This window comes from Corylus avellana, chromosome 5 (assembly GCF_965113065.1).
Source record: "Corylus avellana chromosome 5, dhCorAvel1.hap1.2, whole genome shotgun sequence".
Taxonomy (NCBI): Eukaryota; Viridiplantae; Streptophyta; class Magnoliopsida; order Fagales; family Betulaceae; genus Corylus; species Corylus avellana.
The window spans coordinates 10037133-10053320 of NC_142494.1; the positions used below are offsets into that span (position 1 = coordinate 10037133).

At 46.7% G+C, this 16188-nt stretch overlaps 11 non-coding genes and 19 pseudogenes across 11 annotated transcripts; 1 reads left to right on the forward strand and 29 right to left on the reverse strand.

Annotated features, from left to right (window-relative positions):
• The window catches only part of LOC148585377 (protein FAR1-RELATED SEQUENCE 5-like), a 218629-nt pseudogene that overhangs the window by 4427 nt on the left and 198014 nt on the right, over nt 1-16188 (forward strand).
• LOC132183460 (5S ribosomal RNA) lies at nt 120-238 on the reverse strand. Its single transcript, XR_009440425.2, has one exon. It is a non-coding gene; the product is annotated as a 5S ribosomal RNA (ribosomal RNA).
• On the reverse strand, nt 572-690 carry LOC132183448 (5S ribosomal RNA; annotated as a pseudogene).
• On the reverse strand, nt 1025-1143 carry LOC148585378 (5S ribosomal RNA). The gene has a single exon (XR_015912544.1). It is a non-coding gene; the product is annotated as a 5S ribosomal RNA (ribosomal RNA).
• LOC148585379 (5S ribosomal RNA) lies at nt 1478-1596 on the reverse strand (annotated as a pseudogene).
• Nucleotides 1931-2049, reverse strand: LOC148585380 (5S ribosomal RNA; annotated as a pseudogene).
• On the reverse strand, nt 2383-2501 carry LOC148585381 (5S ribosomal RNA). The gene has a single exon (XR_015912573.1). It is a non-coding gene; the product is annotated as a 5S ribosomal RNA (ribosomal RNA).
• Nucleotides 2836-2954, reverse strand: LOC148585382 (5S ribosomal RNA). The gene has a single exon (XR_015912570.1). It is a non-coding gene; the product is annotated as a 5S ribosomal RNA (ribosomal RNA).
• On the reverse strand, nt 3282-3400 carry LOC148585383 (5S ribosomal RNA; annotated as a pseudogene).
• LOC148585384 (5S ribosomal RNA) lies at nt 4186-4304 on the reverse strand (annotated as a pseudogene).
• LOC148585385 (5S ribosomal RNA) lies at nt 4638-4756 on the reverse strand (annotated as a pseudogene).
• Nucleotides 5090-5208, reverse strand: LOC148585386 (5S ribosomal RNA; annotated as a pseudogene).
• On the reverse strand, nt 5994-6112 carry LOC148585387 (5S ribosomal RNA; annotated as a pseudogene).
• LOC148585388 (5S ribosomal RNA) lies at nt 7320-7437 on the reverse strand (annotated as a pseudogene).
• Nucleotides 7771-7889, reverse strand: LOC148585389 (5S ribosomal RNA; annotated as a pseudogene).
• LOC148585390 (5S ribosomal RNA) lies at nt 8653-8776 on the reverse strand (annotated as a pseudogene).
• LOC148585391 (5S ribosomal RNA) lies at nt 9964-10082 on the reverse strand (annotated as a pseudogene).
• Nucleotides 10418-10536, reverse strand: LOC148585392 (5S ribosomal RNA). The gene has a single exon (XR_015912566.1). It is a non-coding gene; the product is annotated as a 5S ribosomal RNA (ribosomal RNA).
• On the reverse strand, nt 10849-10967 carry LOC148585393 (5S ribosomal RNA; annotated as a pseudogene).
• On the reverse strand, nt 11302-11420 carry LOC148585394 (5S ribosomal RNA; annotated as a pseudogene).
• On the reverse strand, nt 11755-11873 carry LOC148585395 (5S ribosomal RNA; annotated as a pseudogene).
• Nucleotides 12186-12304, reverse strand: LOC148585396 (5S ribosomal RNA; annotated as a pseudogene).
• Nucleotides 12638-12756, reverse strand: LOC148585397 (5S ribosomal RNA). Its single transcript, XR_015912554.1, has one exon. It is a non-coding gene; the product is annotated as a 5S ribosomal RNA (ribosomal RNA).
• LOC148585398 (5S ribosomal RNA) lies at nt 13091-13209 on the reverse strand. The gene has a single exon (XR_015912564.1). It is a non-coding gene; the product is annotated as a 5S ribosomal RNA (ribosomal RNA).
• LOC148585399 (5S ribosomal RNA) lies at nt 13521-13639 on the reverse strand (annotated as a pseudogene).
• On the reverse strand, nt 13950-14067 carry LOC148585400 (5S ribosomal RNA). Its single transcript, XR_015912569.1, has one exon. It is a non-coding gene; the product is annotated as a 5S ribosomal RNA (ribosomal RNA).
• On the reverse strand, nt 14401-14519 carry LOC148585401 (5S ribosomal RNA; annotated as a pseudogene).
• On the reverse strand, nt 14854-14972 carry LOC148585402 (5S ribosomal RNA). The gene has a single exon (XR_015912563.1). It is a non-coding gene; the product is annotated as a 5S ribosomal RNA (ribosomal RNA).
• LOC148585403 (5S ribosomal RNA) lies at nt 15306-15424 on the reverse strand. Its single transcript, XR_015912567.1, has one exon. It is a non-coding gene; the product is annotated as a 5S ribosomal RNA (ribosomal RNA).
• LOC148585404 (5S ribosomal RNA) lies at nt 15759-15876 on the reverse strand. Its single transcript, XR_015912572.1, has one exon. It is a non-coding gene; the product is annotated as a 5S ribosomal RNA (ribosomal RNA).

A 16188-nucleotide genomic window follows, 5' to 3' on the forward strand; every position in this document is an offset into this window, starting at 1 on the left:
GAAAATGAGCTACTTGGGGGTCAAAATGATTGATTTTGAGCTCAAAAATGTGCTCACCCAGCCTTGGCTAGATGACAGTGGCCAAAGCAAGGTGGACCAAAAAGTAAAAAATAAAATGAGGAGTGCAACACGAGGACTTCCCAGGAGGTCACCCATCCAAGTACTACTCTCACCCAAGTACACTTGACTGCGGAGTTCTGATGGGATCCGGTGCATTAGTACTGGTATGATCACACCAGTTAGCATCTTTACGCAAAATACATATAAGCCTCACGCGTGTATCTGAACTGACCCTAATAGTTAATGGATCTGGCGCTCGCACGTGTTCGTTTGACTTTTAGGATAATATAACATCGTGATTAAGAAGTAAGTATGATGAAAATGCTCCGCAAAGACGTGTCCGCGAGTAAGACCAAATACTCCCTAAAAAGGCCGTTTCAACAGAGCATGGATGAAAATAAGGTACTTGGGGGTCAAAATGATTGATTTTGAGCTCGAAAATGTGCTCACCCGGCCTTGGCTAGGCTAAGTGGCCCAAGCCGCGCGGACCAAAAAGCAAAAAGCAAAATGAGGGGTACAACACGAAGGCTTCCCAAGAGGTCACCCATCCTAGCACAACTCTCGCCCAACCACACTTAACTACGGAGTTCTGATGGGTTCTGGTGCATTAGTGCTACTATGATCGCACCCGTTAGCATCCTTACGCAAAATGGATATATGCCTTACGCGTCTAGCTCAACTAACCCAAATAGTTAATGGTTCCGGCGCTCGCACGTGTCCGTTTGACTTTTTGAATAATGTAACATCGTGATTAAGAAGTAAGTAAGATGAAAAAGCTCCGTAAAGACGTGTCCGCGAGTAAGACCAAATACTCCGTAAAAACGCCTTTTCAACAGAGCACTGATGAAAATGACCCTCTGGGGGGTCAAAATGATGGATTTTGACATCGAAAATGTGCTCACCCAGCCCAGGCTAGGTGACCGTGGGCAAAGCCGCGCGGACCAAAAAGCTAAATGCAAAATGAGGGGTGCAACACGAGGACTTCCCAGGAGGTCACCCATCCTAGTACTACTCTCGCCCAAGCTCGCTTAACTGCGGAGTTCTGATGGGATCCGGTGCATTAGTGCCGGTATGATCGCACCCGTTAGCATCCTTACGCAAAATACATATAAGCCTCACGCATCTAGCTGAACTGACCCTAACAGTTAGTGGATCCGGCACTCGCATGTGTCCGTTTGACTTTTGGGATAATATAACATCGTGATTAAGAAGTAAGTATGATGAAAATGCTCCGTAAAGACGTGTCCACGACTAAGACCAAATACTCTGTAAAAATGCCTTTTCTACAGAGCACGGATGAAAATGAGCTACTTTGGGGTCAAAATGATGGATTTTGAGCTCGAAAATGTGCTCACCTATCCCTGGCCAGGTGACCGTGGCCAAAGCCGCGCGGACCAAAAAGCTAAAAGCAAAATGAGGGGTGCAACACGAGGACTTCCCACGAGGTCACCCCTCCTAGTACTACTCTCGCCCAAGCACGCTTAACTGCGGACTTCTGATGGGATCCGGTGAATTAGTGCTGGTATGATGGCACCCGTTAGCATCCTTACGCAAAATACATATAAGCCTTACGCGTCTAGATGAACTGACCCTAATAGTTAATGGATCCGGTGCTCGCACGTGTCCATTTCACTTTTGGGATAATATAACATCGTGATTAAGAAGTATGTAAGAGGAAAATGCTCTGTAAAGACGTGTCGGTGAGTAAGACCAAATACTCCGTAAAAAGGCCTTTTCAAAAGAGCACGGATGAAAATTGGCTACTTGGGGGGTCAAAATGATAGATTTTCAGCTCGAAAACGTGCTCACCCAGGCTTGGCTAGGCTGGGTGGCCAAAGCCACGCGGACCGAAAAGCGAAAAGAAAAATGAGGGGTGCAACACGAGGACTTCCCAAGAGGTCACCAATCCTAGTACTGCTCTCGCCCAAGCACTCTTAACTGCGGAGTTCTAATCGGATTCGGTGCATTAGTCCTGGTATGATCCCACCCGTTAGCATTCTTAAGCAAAATAAATATAAGCCTCACGCGTCTAGCTGAACTGACCTTAATAGTTAATGGATCCGGCGCTCACACGTGTCCGTTTGACTTTGGGGATAATATAACATCATGATTAAGAAGTAAGTAAGAAGAAAATGCTCCGTAAGGACGTGTCCGCGAGTAAGACCAAATACTCCATAAAAATGCCTTTTCAACAGAGCACGGATGAAAATGAGCTACTTGGGGGTCAAAATGATGGATTTTGAGCTCGAAAATGTGCTCACCCAGCCTGGCTAGGTGACCGTGGCCAAAGCCGCGCGGACCAAAAAGCTAAAAGCAAAATGAGGGGTGCAACACGAGGACTTCCCAGGAGGTCACCCATCCTAGTACTACTCTCGCCCAAGCACGCTTAACTGCGGCGTTCTGATGGGATCCGGTGCATTAGTGCTGGTATGATCAAACCCGTTAGCATCCATACGCAAAATACATATAAGCCTCACGCGTCTAGCTGAACTAACCTTAATAGTTAATGGATCTGGAGCCCGCACGTGTCCGTTTGACTTTGGGGATAATATAACATCGTGGTTAAGAAGTAAGTAAGATGAAAATGCTCCGTAAGGATGTGTTCGCGAGTAACACCAAATACCCCATAAAAATGCCTTTTCAACAGAACACGGATGAAAATGAGCTACTTGGGGGTCAAAATGATGGATTTTGAGCTCAAAAATGTGCTCACCCAGCCCTGGCTAGGTGACCGTGGCCAAAGCCGCGCGGACCAAAAAGCTAAAAGCAAAATGAAGGGTACAACACGAGGACTTCCCAGGAGGTCACCCATCCTAGTACTACTCTCGCCCAAGCACGCTTAACTGCGGCGTTCTGATGGGATCCGGTGCATTAGTGCTGGTATGATCGGACCCATTAGCATCCATACGCATAATAAATATAAGCCTCACGCGTCTAGCTGAACTGACCTTAATAGTTAATGGATTTGGCGTTCGCACGTGTCCGTTCGACTTTGGGGATAATATAACATCGTGGTTAAGAAGTAAGTAAGATGAAAATGCTCCGTAAGGACGTGTTCGCGAGTAAGACCAAATACTCCATAAAAATGCCTTTTTCAACAGAGCACGGATGAAAATGAGCTACTTGGTGGTCAAACTGATGGATTTTGAGCTCGAAAATGTGGTCACCCGGCCTTGGCTAGGCTAGGTGGCCAAAGCCACATGTACCAAAAAGCAAAATGAGGGGTGCAACACGAGGGCTTCCCAAGAGGTCACCCATGCTAGCACTACTCTCGCCCAACCACGCTTAACTGCGGAGTTTTGATGGGTTCTGGTGCATTAGTGCTACTATGATCGCACCCGTTAGCATCCTTACGCAAAATAGATATATGCCTTACGCGTCTAGCTCAACTGACCCTAATAGTTAATGGTTCTGGCGCTCGCACGTGTCCGTTTGACTTTTGGAATAATGTAACATCATGATTTAGAAGTAAGTAAGATGAAAATGCTCTACAAAGATGTGTCCGCGAGTAAGACTAAATACTTCGTAAAAATGCCTTTTCAACAGTGCGCGGATGAAAATGAGGTACTTGGGAGTCAAAATGATGGATTTTGAGCTCCAAAATGTGCACACTGAGCCTTCGCTAGGCTTGGTGGCCAAAGCCGCGCGGACCAAAAAGCAAATAGCAAAATGAGGGGTGCAACACGAGGACTTCCCAGGAGGTCATCCATCCTACTTCTACTCTCGTCCAACCAAGCTTAACTGGAGAGTTCTGATCGGATCCGGTGCATTAGTGCTGGTATGATCGAACCCGTTAGCATCCATATGCAAAATACATATAAGCCTCTCGCGTCTAGCTGAACTGACCCTAATAGTTAATGGATCCGGCGCTCGCACGTGTCCCTTTGACTTTAGAGATAATATAACATCTTGATTAAGAAGTAAGTAAGATGAAAATGCTCCGCAAGGACGTGTCCGCGAGTAAGACCAAATACTCCATAAAAATGCCTTTTCAACAGAGCACGGATGAAAATGAGCTACTTGGGGGTCAAGCTGATGGATTTTGAGCTCGAAAATGTCCTCACCCAGCCTTGGCTAGGCTAGGTGGCCAAAGCCGCGCAGACCAAAAAGCAAAAAGCAAAATGAGGGGTGCAACACGAGGGGTTCCCAAGAGGTCACCCATCCTAGCACTACTCTCGCCCAACCACGCTTAACTGCGGAGTTCTGATGGGTTCTGGTGCATTAGTGCTACTATGATCGCACCCGTTAGCATCCTTACGCAAAATAGATATATGCCTTACGCGTCTAGCTCAACTGACCCTAATAGTTAATGGTTTCGGTGCCCGCACGTGTTCGTTTGACTTTTGGAATAATATAACATCGTGATTAAGAAGTAAGTAAGATGAAAATGCTCTGTAAGGACGTGTCCGCGAGTAAGACCAAATATTCCATAAAAATGCCTTTTCAACAGAGCACGGATGAAAATGGGCTACTTGGGGGTCAAACTAATAGATTTTGAGCTCCAAAATGTGCTCACCCAACCTTGGCTAGGCTAGGTGGCCAAAACCACGCAGACCAAAAAGCAAAAAGCAAAATGAGGGGTGCAACCCGAGGGCTTCCCAAGAGGTCACCCATCCAAGCACTACTCTCGCCCAACCACGCTTAACTGCGGAGTTCTGATGGGTTCTGGTGCATTAGTGCTACTATGATCGCACCCGTTAGCATCCTTTCGCAAAATAGATATATGCCTTACGCGTCTAGCTCAACTGACCCTAATAGTTAACGGTTCCGGCGCTCGCACGTGTCCGTTTGACTTTTGGAATAATATAACATCGTGATTAAGAAGTAAGTAAGATGAAAATGCTCCGTAAGGACGTGTCCGCAATTAAGACCAAATACTCCATAAAAATGCCTTTTCAACAGAGCACGGTTGAAAATGAGCTACTTGGGGGTCAAACCGATGGATTTTGAGCTCCAAAATGTGCTCACCTGACCTTGGCTAGGCTAGGTGGCCAAAACCACGCGGACCAAAAAGCAAAAAGCAAAATGAGGGGTGCAACACGAGGGCTTCCCAAGAGGTCACCCATGCTAGCACTACTCTCGCCCAACCACGCTTAACTGCGGAGTTTTGATGGGTTCTGGTGCATTAGTGCTACTATGATCGCACCCGTTAGCATCCTTACGCAAAATAGATATATGCCTTACGCGTCTAGCTCAACTGACCCTAATAGTTAATGGTTCTGACGCTCGCACGTGTCCGTTTGTCTTTTGGAATAATGTAACATCGTGATTTAGAAGTAAGTAAGATGAAAATGCTCTACAAAGATGTGTCCGCGAGTAAGACTAAATACTTCGTAAAAATGCCTTTTCAACAGTGCGCGGATGAAAATGAGGTACTTGGGAGTCAAAATGATGGATTTTGAGCTCCAAAATGTGCACACTGAGCCTTGCCTAGGCTAGGTGGCCAAAGCCGCGCAGACCAAAAAGCAAAAGTAAAATGAGGGGTGCAGCACGAGGGCTTCCCAAGAGGTCACCTATCCTAGCACAACTCTCGCCCAACCACTCTTAACTGCGGAGTTCTGATGGGTTCTGGTGCATTAGTGCTACTATGATCGCACCTGTTTGCATCGTTACGTAAAAATAGATATATGCCTTATGCGTCTAGCTCAACTAACCCTAATAGTTAATGGTTCCGGGGCTCGCACGTGTCCATTTGACTTTTGGAATAATATAACATCGTGATTAAGAAGTAAGTAAGGTGAAAATGCTCCGTAAGGACATGTCCGCGAGTAAGACCAAATACTCCATAAAAATGCCTTTTCAAAAGAGCACGGATGAAAGTGAGCTACTTGGGGGTCAAACTGATGGATTTTGGGCTCCAAAATGTGCTCACCCGGCCTTGGCTAGGCTAGGTGGCCAAAGCCGCACGGCCCAAAAAGCAAGAAGCAAAATGTGGGGTGCAACACGAGGACTTCCCAGGAGGTCACCGATCCTAGTACTACTCTCACCCAGGCACGCTTAACTGTCGAGTTCTGATGGGATCTAGGGCAGTAGTGCTGGTATGATCGCACTCGTTAGCATCCTTATGCAAAATACATAAAAGCCACATGTGTCTAGCTGAACTGACTCTATTCGTTATTGGATCCAGCGGTCACACGTTTCCACTAGACTTTTGGGATAATTTAACATCGTGATTAAGAGGTAAGTAAGATGGGAATGCTCTGTAAAGACGTTTTCGCGAGTAAGGCCAGAAACTCCGTAAAAACGCCTTTTCAACAGAGCAAGGATGAAAATGAGCTACTTGAGGGGCAAAATGATGGATTTTGAGATCGAAAATCTGCGCACCAAGCCTTGGTTAGCCTAGGTGGCCAAAGCCGCGTGAACGAAAAAAGCAAAAAGCCAAATGAGGGGTGCAACACGAGGACTTCCCAGGAGGTCACCCATCCTAGTACTACTCTCGCCCAAGCACGCTTAACTGCGGAGTTCTGACATTAGTGCTGGTAACACTCGTTAGCATCGTTACGCAAAATAGATAAAAGCCTTACGCGTCTAGCTGAACTGACCCTAATAGTTAATGGATCCGGCGCTCGCACGTGTCCTTTTGACTTTTTAGATAATTTAACATCGTGATTAAGAGGTAATTAAGATGAGAATGCTCCGTAAAGACGTGTTTGCGAGTAAGAACAAATACTCCGTAAAAATGCCTTTACAACAAAGCAAGGATGAAAATGAGCTACTTGGCGGTCAAAATGATAGATTTTGAGCTCGTAAATGTGCGCACCCAGCCTTGGTTAGCCTAGGTGGCCAAAGCCGTGTGGACCAAAAAGCAAAAGCCAAATGAGGGGTGCAACATGAGGACTTCCAATGAGGTCACCCATCCTAGTATTACTCTCGCCCAAGCACGCTTAACTGCGGAATTCACACATTAGTGTTGGTATGATCGCACCCGTTAGCATCCTTACGAAAAATATATAAAACCTCACGCGTCTAGTTGAACTAACCCTAATAGTTAATGGATCCGGCGCTCGCATGTGTCCGTTTGACTTTTGGGATAATATAACATCGTGATTAAGAATAAAGTAAGATTCAAAAGCTTCGTAAAGACGTGTCCACGAGTAAAACCAAATACACCGTAAAAAGACCTTTTCAAGAGAGCGCGGATGAAAATGAGGCACTTGGGGGTCAAAATGATTGATTTTGAGCTCGAAAATGTGCTCACCCGCCCTTGGGTAGGCTAGGTGGCTAGAGCCATGTGGACCAAAAAGCAAAAAGAAAAATGAGGGGTGGAACACAAGGACATCCAGTAGGTCACCCATCCGAGTACTACACTCGCCCAAGTACGCTTAACTACGGAATTCTAATGGGATCCAATGCATTAGTGCTGGTATGATCCCACCCGTTAGCATCCATACGCAAAATACATATAAGCCTCACGCGTCTAGCTGAACTGACCCTAATAGTTAATGGATCCGGTGCTCGCACGTGTTCGTTTGACTTTGGGGATAATATAACGTCGTGATTAAGAAGTAAGTAAGATGACAATGCTCCTTAAGGATGTGTCCGCGAGTAAGACCAAATAGTCCATAAAAATGCCTTTTCAACAGAGCACGGATGAAAATGAGCTACTTGGGGGTCGAACTGATGGATTTTGAGCTCGAAAATGTGCTCACCCGGCCTTGGTTAGGCTAGGTGGCCAAAGCCGGGCGAACCAAAAAGCAAAAAGCAAAATGAGGGGTGCGACACGAGGGCTTCCCAAGAGGTCACCGATCCTGGCACTACTCTCGCCCAACCACGCTTAACTGCGGAGTTCTGATGGGTTCTGGTGCATTAGTGCTACTATGATCGCACCCGTTAGCGTCCTTACACAAAATAGATATATGCCTTATGCGTCTAGCTGAACTGACCCTAATAGTTAATGGTTCCGGCACTCGCAGGTGTCCGTTTGACTTTTGGGATAATATAGCATCCTGATTAAGAAGTAAGTAAGATGAGAACGCTCCGTCAAGACGTCTCCGCGAGTAAGACCAAATACTCCGTAAAATCGCCTTTTCAACAGAGCACGGATTAAAATGAGCTACTTGGGGGTCAAAAAGATGGATTTTGCGCTCAAAAAATTGCTCACCCAGCCCTGGCTAGGCTAGGTGGCCAAAGCCGCGCGGACCAAAAAGCAAGATGCAAAATGTGGGGTGCAACACGAGGACCTCCCAGGAGGTCGCCCAAGCACGCTTAACTGTAAAGTTTTGATGGGAACCGATGTATTAGTGTTGATATGATCGAACCCGTTAGCATGCTTATGCAAAATACATATAAGCCTCACGCATCTAGCTGAACTAACCCTAATGGTTAATGGATCCGGCGCTCGCACGTGTCCGTTTGACTTTTGGGATAATATAACATCGTGATTAAGAAGTAAGTAGGAGGAAAATGCTCCGTATAGACGTGTCCGCGAGAAAGACCAAATACTCCGTAAAAACGCCTTTACAACAGAGCACGAATGAAAATGAGCTACTTGGGGGTCGAACTGATGGATTTTGAGCTCGAAAATGTGCGCTCCTAGCCTTAACTATCCGAGCTGGCCAAAGCCGCGTGGACCAAAATGCAAAAAGCAAAATGAGGGTGCAACACAAGAACTTCCCAAGAGGTCACCCATCCTTGTACTACTCTCTCCCAGGCATGCTTAACTGAGGAGTTCTATTGGGATCCGGTCTGGTGCATTAGTGCTGGTATGATCGCACCCATTAGCATCCTTACGCAAAACACAGAGAAGCCTCACGCGTCTAGCTGAACAGACCTTAATAGTTAATGGATCCGGGGCTCGCACGTGTCCGTTTGACTTTTGGGATAATATAACGTCGTGATTAAGAAGTAAGTAAGATGAAAATGCTCCGTAAAGACGTATCCGTGAGTAAGACCAAATACTCCGTAAAAACGCCTTTTCAACAGAGCACTGATGAAAATGACCCACTTGGGGGTCAAAATGATGGATTTTGAGCTCGAAAATGTGCTCACCCAGCCTAGGCTGGTTAATTAGGTCATTTTACATGTTTTAATCCTTCGGTTTTGGTTAATTAGGTCATTTTACTTCCTTTTTGTGTTTTTGATGTTTTTACAGGCTTTTGGAAGAAAGTGAAGTAAAACTGGGCGATTGATGCTCAAAAAGAGAATATGGGAAAATTGGAGCTCCCTGGTACTACGATCAATCACAAGGTACCTGCGATCGAGCACAATACCAGAGGAGATGCTGCACTAGCCAGGCCAGGAGCGATCGAGCGCAGGCAAAAGACGCATCGATCGCAGACGTACGATCGAGCGCACACGGGCTGCGATTGAGTGCACCCGTCCGCAGGAGGCATTCCAAGTGGCGGCTACAATGTCCCTATTTCCATATTAGGGTTTTTCAAACTCCAAATTGTAATAGGACTGAAACCCTGCGAAAACCTTAGGGTTTACTACTTTTCCAAGTACCTCTAAAGCCTATAAATAGACTCCTAAGCCTTTAGAATATGCAGGCTTGGAGAAGGGAGAAGAATAGGAGCTCTCAAGTCAAGTCTCGGGTTTATTCTTTTCTTTTCTTCTCTTTTATGAAGATGTTTAATATCAACTCTATGTGTAGCTAACTTATTTAGCAGGGCTAGATTGAAGCCCTAGTTATGTTAAATTAATATTTCAATATTGGCACCTTGTGACTTTTGGGATAATATAACATCGTGATTAAGAAGTAAGTATGATGAAAATGCTCCCTACAGACGTGTCCGCGAGTAAGACCAAATACTCCGTAAAAATGCCTTTTCTACAGAGCACGGATGAAAATGAGCTACTTGAGGGTCAAAATGATGGATTTTGAGCTCGAAAATGTGCTTACCCAGCCCTGGCTAGGTGACCGTGCCGAAAGCCGTGCGGACCAAAAAGGTAAACGCAAAATAAGGGGTGCAACATGAGGACTTCCCAGGAGGTCACCCATCCTAGTACTCCTGTCGCCCAAGTGAGCTTAAATGCGGAGCTCTGATGGGATCCGGTTCAGTAGTGCTGGTATGATCGCACCCGTAAGCATCCTTACGCAAAATACATATAAGCCTCACGCGTCTAGCTGACTTGACCCTAACAGTTAATGGATCCGACACTCGCACGTGTCCGTGTGACTTTTGGGATAATATAACATCGTGATTAAGAAAAAAGTATGATGAAAATGCTCCGTAAAGACGTGTCCGTGACTAAGACCAAATACTCCGTAAAAAGGCCTTTTCTACAGAGCATTGATGAAAATGAGCTACTTAGGGGTCAAAATGATGGATTCTGAGCTTGAAAATGTGCTCAACCAGCCCTGGCTAGGTGACCCGTGGCCAAGGCCGCGCGGACCAAAAAGCTAAAAGCAAAATGAGGGGTGCAACACAAGGACTTCCCAGGAGGTCACCCATCCTAGTACTACTCTCGCCCAAGCACAATTAGCTGCGGAGTTCTGATGGGATCCGGTGCATTAGTGCTGGTATGATCGCAACCGTTAGCATCCTTACGCAAAATTCATATAAGCCACACGCATTTAGCTGAACTGACCCTAACAGTTAATGGATCTGGCGCTCGCACGTGTCCGTTTGACTTTTGGGATAGTATAACATCGTGATTAAGAAGTAAGTATGATGAAAATGCTCCGTAAAGACGTGTCCGCGAGTAAGACCAAATACTCCGTAAAAAAGCCTTTTCTACAGAGCACGGATGAAAATGAGCTACTTGGGGGTCAAAATGTGCTCACCCAGCCCTGGCTAGGTGACCGTGGCCAAAGCCGCGCAGACCAAAAAGCTAAAATCGAAATGATGAGTGCAACACGAGGACTTCCCAGGAGGTCACCCATCCTAGTACCACTCTCACCCAGGCACGCTTAACTGCGGAGTTCTGACGGGATCCGGTGCCTTAGTGCTGGTATAATCACCCCCATTAGCATCCTTACGCAAAATACATATAAGCCTCACGAATCTAGCTGAACTGACCCTAACAGTTGATGGATCCGGTGCTCGCACATGTTCGTTTGACTTTTGGGATAATATAACATCGTGATTAAGAGGTAAGTATGATGAAAATGCTCCGTCAAGACGTGTCCATGAGTAAGACCAAATACTCCGCAAAAATGCATTTTCCACTGAGCACGGATGAAAATGAGCTACTTGGGGGTCAAAATGATGGATTTCGAGCTCGTAAATGTGCTCACCCAGCCCTGGCTAGGTGACCGTGGGCAAAGCCTCGCGGACCAAAAAGCTCAAAGCAAAATGAGGGGTGCAACACGAGGACTTCCCGGGAGGTCACCGATCCTAGTACTCCTCTCGCCCAAGCGCGCTTAACTGCGAAGCTCTGATGGGATCCGGTTCATTAGTGCTGGTATGATTGTAGCATTAATCATCCTTGTGCAAAATACATATAGGCCTCACGCGTCTAGCTAACTTGACCCTAATAGTTAATGGATCCGGCGCTCACACGTGTCCGTTTGACTTTTGGGATAATATAACATCGTGATTAAGAAGTAAGTATGATGAAAATGCTCCATAAAGACGTGTCCGCGAGTAAGACCAAATACTCCGTAGAAATGCCTTTTCTACAGAGCATTAATGAAAATGAGCTACTTGGGGGTCAAAATGATGGATTCTAAGCTCGGAAATGTGCTCAGCCAGCCCTGGCTAGGTGACCCTGGCCAAAGCCGCGCGGACCAAAAAGCTAAAAGTTAAATGATGGGTGTAACACGAGGACTTCCCAAGAGGTCACCCATCCTAGTACTACCCTCACCCAAGCACGCTTAACTGCGCAGTTCTGATAGGATCCGGTGCATTAGTGCTGGTATGATCGCACCCGTAATCATCCTTACGCAAAATACATATAAGCCTTACGCGTCTAGCTGACTTGACCCTAACTGTTAATGGATCCGGCGCTCGCACGTGTCCGTTTGACTTTTGGGATAATAGAACATCGCGATTAAGAAGTAAGTATGATGAAAATGCTCCGTAAAGACGTGTCCACGAGTTAGACCAAATACTCCGTAAAAACGCCTTTGCTACGCAGCACGGATGAAAATGAGATACTTGGGGGTCAAAATGTGCTCACCCAGTCCTGGCTTGGTGACCGTGGCCAAAGCCACGCAGACTAAAAAGCTCAAAGCGAAATGATGGGTACAACACGAGGACTTCCCAAGAGGTCACCCGTCCTAGTACTACTCTCACCCAAGCATGCTTAACTGGGGAGTTCGGACGGGATCCGGTGCATTAGTGCTGGTATAATCGCACCCGTTAGCATCCTGACCCAAAATACATATATGCCTTATGCATCAAGCTGAACTGATCCAAATAGTTAATGGATCCGGCAATCGCAGATGTCCGTTTGACTTTTGGGATAATATAACATCGTGATTAAGAAGTAAGTATGATGAAAATGCTCTGTAAAGATGTGTCCGCGAGTAAGACCAAATACTCCGTAAAAACGCCTTTGCTACAGAGCACGGATGAAAATGAGCTACTTGGGGGTCAAAATGATGGATTTTGAGCTCGAAAATGTGCTCACCCAGCCCTGGATAGGTGACCGTGCCAAAGCCGCGCGGACCAAAAAGCTAAAAGCAAAATGAGGGGTGCAACACGAGGACTTCCCAGGAGGTCACCCATCCTAGTACTACTCTCGCCCAAGCGCGCTTGACTGCGGAGTTCTGATGGGATCCGGTGCATTAGTGCTGGTATGATCGCACCCGTTAGCATCCTTACGCAAAATACGTATAAGCCTCACGCATGTAGCTGAACTGACCCTAACAGTTAATGGATCCGGCGCTCGCACGTGTTCGTTTGACTTTTGGGATAATATAACATCGTGATTAGGAAGTAAGTATGATGAAATTGCTCGGTAAAGACGTGTCCGCGAGTAAGACCAAATACTCCATAAAAATGCCTTTTCCATAGAGCATTGATGAAAATGAGCTACTTGGGGGTCAAAATGATGGATTATGAGCTCGAAAATGTGCTCACCCAGCCCTGGCTAGGTGACCGTGGCCAAAGCCGCGCGGACCAAAAAGCTAAAAGCAAAATGAGGGGTGCAACACGAGGACTTCCCAGGAGGTCACCGATCCTAGTACTACTCTCGCCCAAGCGCGCTTAACTTCGGAGTTCTGATGGGATCCGGTGCATTAGTGCTGGTATGATCGCACCCGTTAGTATCCTTACGCAAAATGCATATAATCCTCACGCATCTAGCTGAACTGACCCTAACAGTTAATGGATCCAGCGCTCGCACAAGTCCGTTTGACTTTTGGGATAATATAACATTGTGATTAAGAAGTAAGTATGATGAAAATGCTTTGTAAAGCCGTGTCCGCGAGTAAGACCAAATACTCCGTAAAAACGCCTTTGCTACAGAGCACGGATGAAAATGAGCTACTTGGGGGTCAAAATGTGCTCACCCAGCCGTGGCTTAGAGACCGTGGCCAGAGCCGCGCAGACAAAAAGCTAAAAGTTAAATGATGGGTGTAACACGAGGACTTCCCTAGAGGTCAACCATCCTAGTACTACTCTCACCCAAGCATGCTTAACTGGGGAGTTCCGACGAGATCCGGTGCATTAGTGCTGGTATAATCGCACAGTTAGCATCCTTACGCAAAATACATATAAGCCTCACGTAGCTAGCTGAACTGACCCTAACAGTTAACGGATCTGGCGCTCGTACGTGTCCGTTTGACTTTGGGATAATATAATATCGTGATTAAGAAGTAAGTTTGATGAAAATGCTTCGTAAAGACGTGTCCTCGAGTAAGACCAAATACTCCGTAAAAACGCCTTTGCTACAGAGCACGGATGAAAATGAGCTACTTGGGGGTCAAAATGTGCTCACCCAGTCCTGGCTTGGTGACCGTGGCCAAAGCCGCGCAGACCAAAAAGCTAAAAGCGAAATGATGGGTGCAACACGAGGACTTCCCAGAGGTCACCCATCCTAGTACTACTCTCGCCCGAGCACGCTTACCTGCGGAGTTCTGATGGGATCCGGTGCATTAGTGCTGGTATAATCGCACCCGTTAGCATCCTTACGCAAAATACATATAAGCCTCTCGTAGCTAGCTGAACTGATCCTAACAGTTAATGGATCCGGCGCTCGCACGTGTCCGTTTGACTTTTGGGATAATATAACATCGTGATTAAGAAGTAAGTATGATGAAAATGCTCCGTCAAGACGTGTCCGCGAGTAAGACCAAATACTCCGTAAAAACGCCTTTGCTACAGAGCACGGATGAAAATGAGCTACTTGGGGGTCAAAATGATGGATTCTGAGCTCAAAAATGTGCTCACCCAGCCCTGGCTGGTGACCGTGGCCAAAGCCGCGCGGACCAAAAAGCTAAAAGCAAAATAAGGGGTGCAACACGAGGACTTCCAAGGAGGTCACCCATCCTAGTACTACTCTCGCCCAAGCACGCTCGAATGCAGAGTTCTGATGGGATCCGCTGCATTAGTGCTGGTATGATCGCACCCATTAGCATCCTTACGCAAAATACATATAAGCCTCACGCATCTAGCTGAACTGGCCCTAACAGTTAATGGATCCGGCGCTTGCACGTGTCCGTTTTACTTTTGGGATAATATAACATCGCGATTAAGAAGTAAGTATGAGTAAAATGCTCCGTAAAGACGTGTCCGCGAGTAAGACCAAATACTCCGTAAAACCGCCTTTTCTACAGACCACGGATGAAAATGAGCTACTTGGGGGTAAAAATGATGGATTTTGAGCTCGAAAATGTCCTCACCCAGCCCTGGCTACGTGACCGTGGACAAAGCCGCGCGGACCAAAAAGCTAAAAGCAAAATGAGGGGAGCAACACGTGGACTTCCCAGGAGGTCACCCATCCAAGTACTACTCTCGCCCAAGCACGCTTAGCTGCGGAGTTCTGATAGGATCCGGTGCATTAGCGCTGGTATGATCGCACCCGTTAGCATCCTTACGCAAAATACATATAAGCCTCACGCATCTAGCTGAACTGGCCCTAACAGTTAATGGATCCGGCGTCGCACGTGTCCGTTTGACTTTTGGGATAATATAACATCGTGATTAAGAGGTAAGTATGGTGAAAATTCTCCGTAAAGACGTGTCCGCGAGTAAGACTAAATACTCCGTAAAAACGCCTTTTCTACAGAGCACGGATCAAAATGAGCTACTTGGGGGTCAAAATGATGGATTTTGAGCTCGAAAATGTGCTCACCCAGACCTGGCTAGGTGACCGTGGCCAAAGCCGCGCGGACCAAAACGCTAAAAGCAAAATGAGGGGTGCAACACGAGGACTTCCCAGGAGGTCACCCATCCTAGTACTCCTCTCTCCCATGCGCGCTTCACTGCGGAGTTCTGATGGGATCCGGTGCATTAGCGCTGGTATGATCGCACCCGTTAGCATCCTGACGCAAAATACATATAAGCCTCACGCATCTAGCTGAACTGGCCCTAACAGTTAATGGATCCGGCGCTCGCACGTGTCCGTTTGACTTTTGGGATAATATAACATCGTGATTAAGAGGTAAGTATGGTGAAAATGCTCCGTAAAGACGTGTCCGCGAGTAAGACCAAATACTCCGTAAAAACGCCTTTTCTATAGAGCACGGATCAAAATGAGCTACTTGGGGGTCAAAATGATGGATTTTGAGCTCGAAAAAGTGCTCACCCAGCGCTGGCTAGGTGACCGTGGATAAAGCCGCGCGGACCAAAAAGCTAAAACCAAAATGAGGGGTGCAACACGAGGACTTCCCAGAGGTCACCCATCCTAGTACTACTCTCGCCCGAGCACGCTTACCTGCGGAGTTCTGATGGGATCCGGTGCATTAGCGCTGGTATAATCGCACCCGTTAGCATCCTTACGCAAAATACATATAAGCCTCTCGTAGCTAGCTGAACTGATCCTAACAGTTAATGGATCCGGCGCTCGCACGTGTCCGTTTGACTTTTGGGATAATATAACATCGTGATTAAGAAGTAAGTATGATGAAAATGCTCCGTCAAGACGTGTCCGCGAGTAAGACCAAATACTCCGTAAAAACGCCTTTGCTACAGAGCACGGATGAAAATGAGCTACTTGGGGGTCAAAATGATGGATTCTGAGCTCAAAAATGTGCTCACCCAGCCCTGGCTGGTGACCGTGGCCAAAGCCGCGCGGACC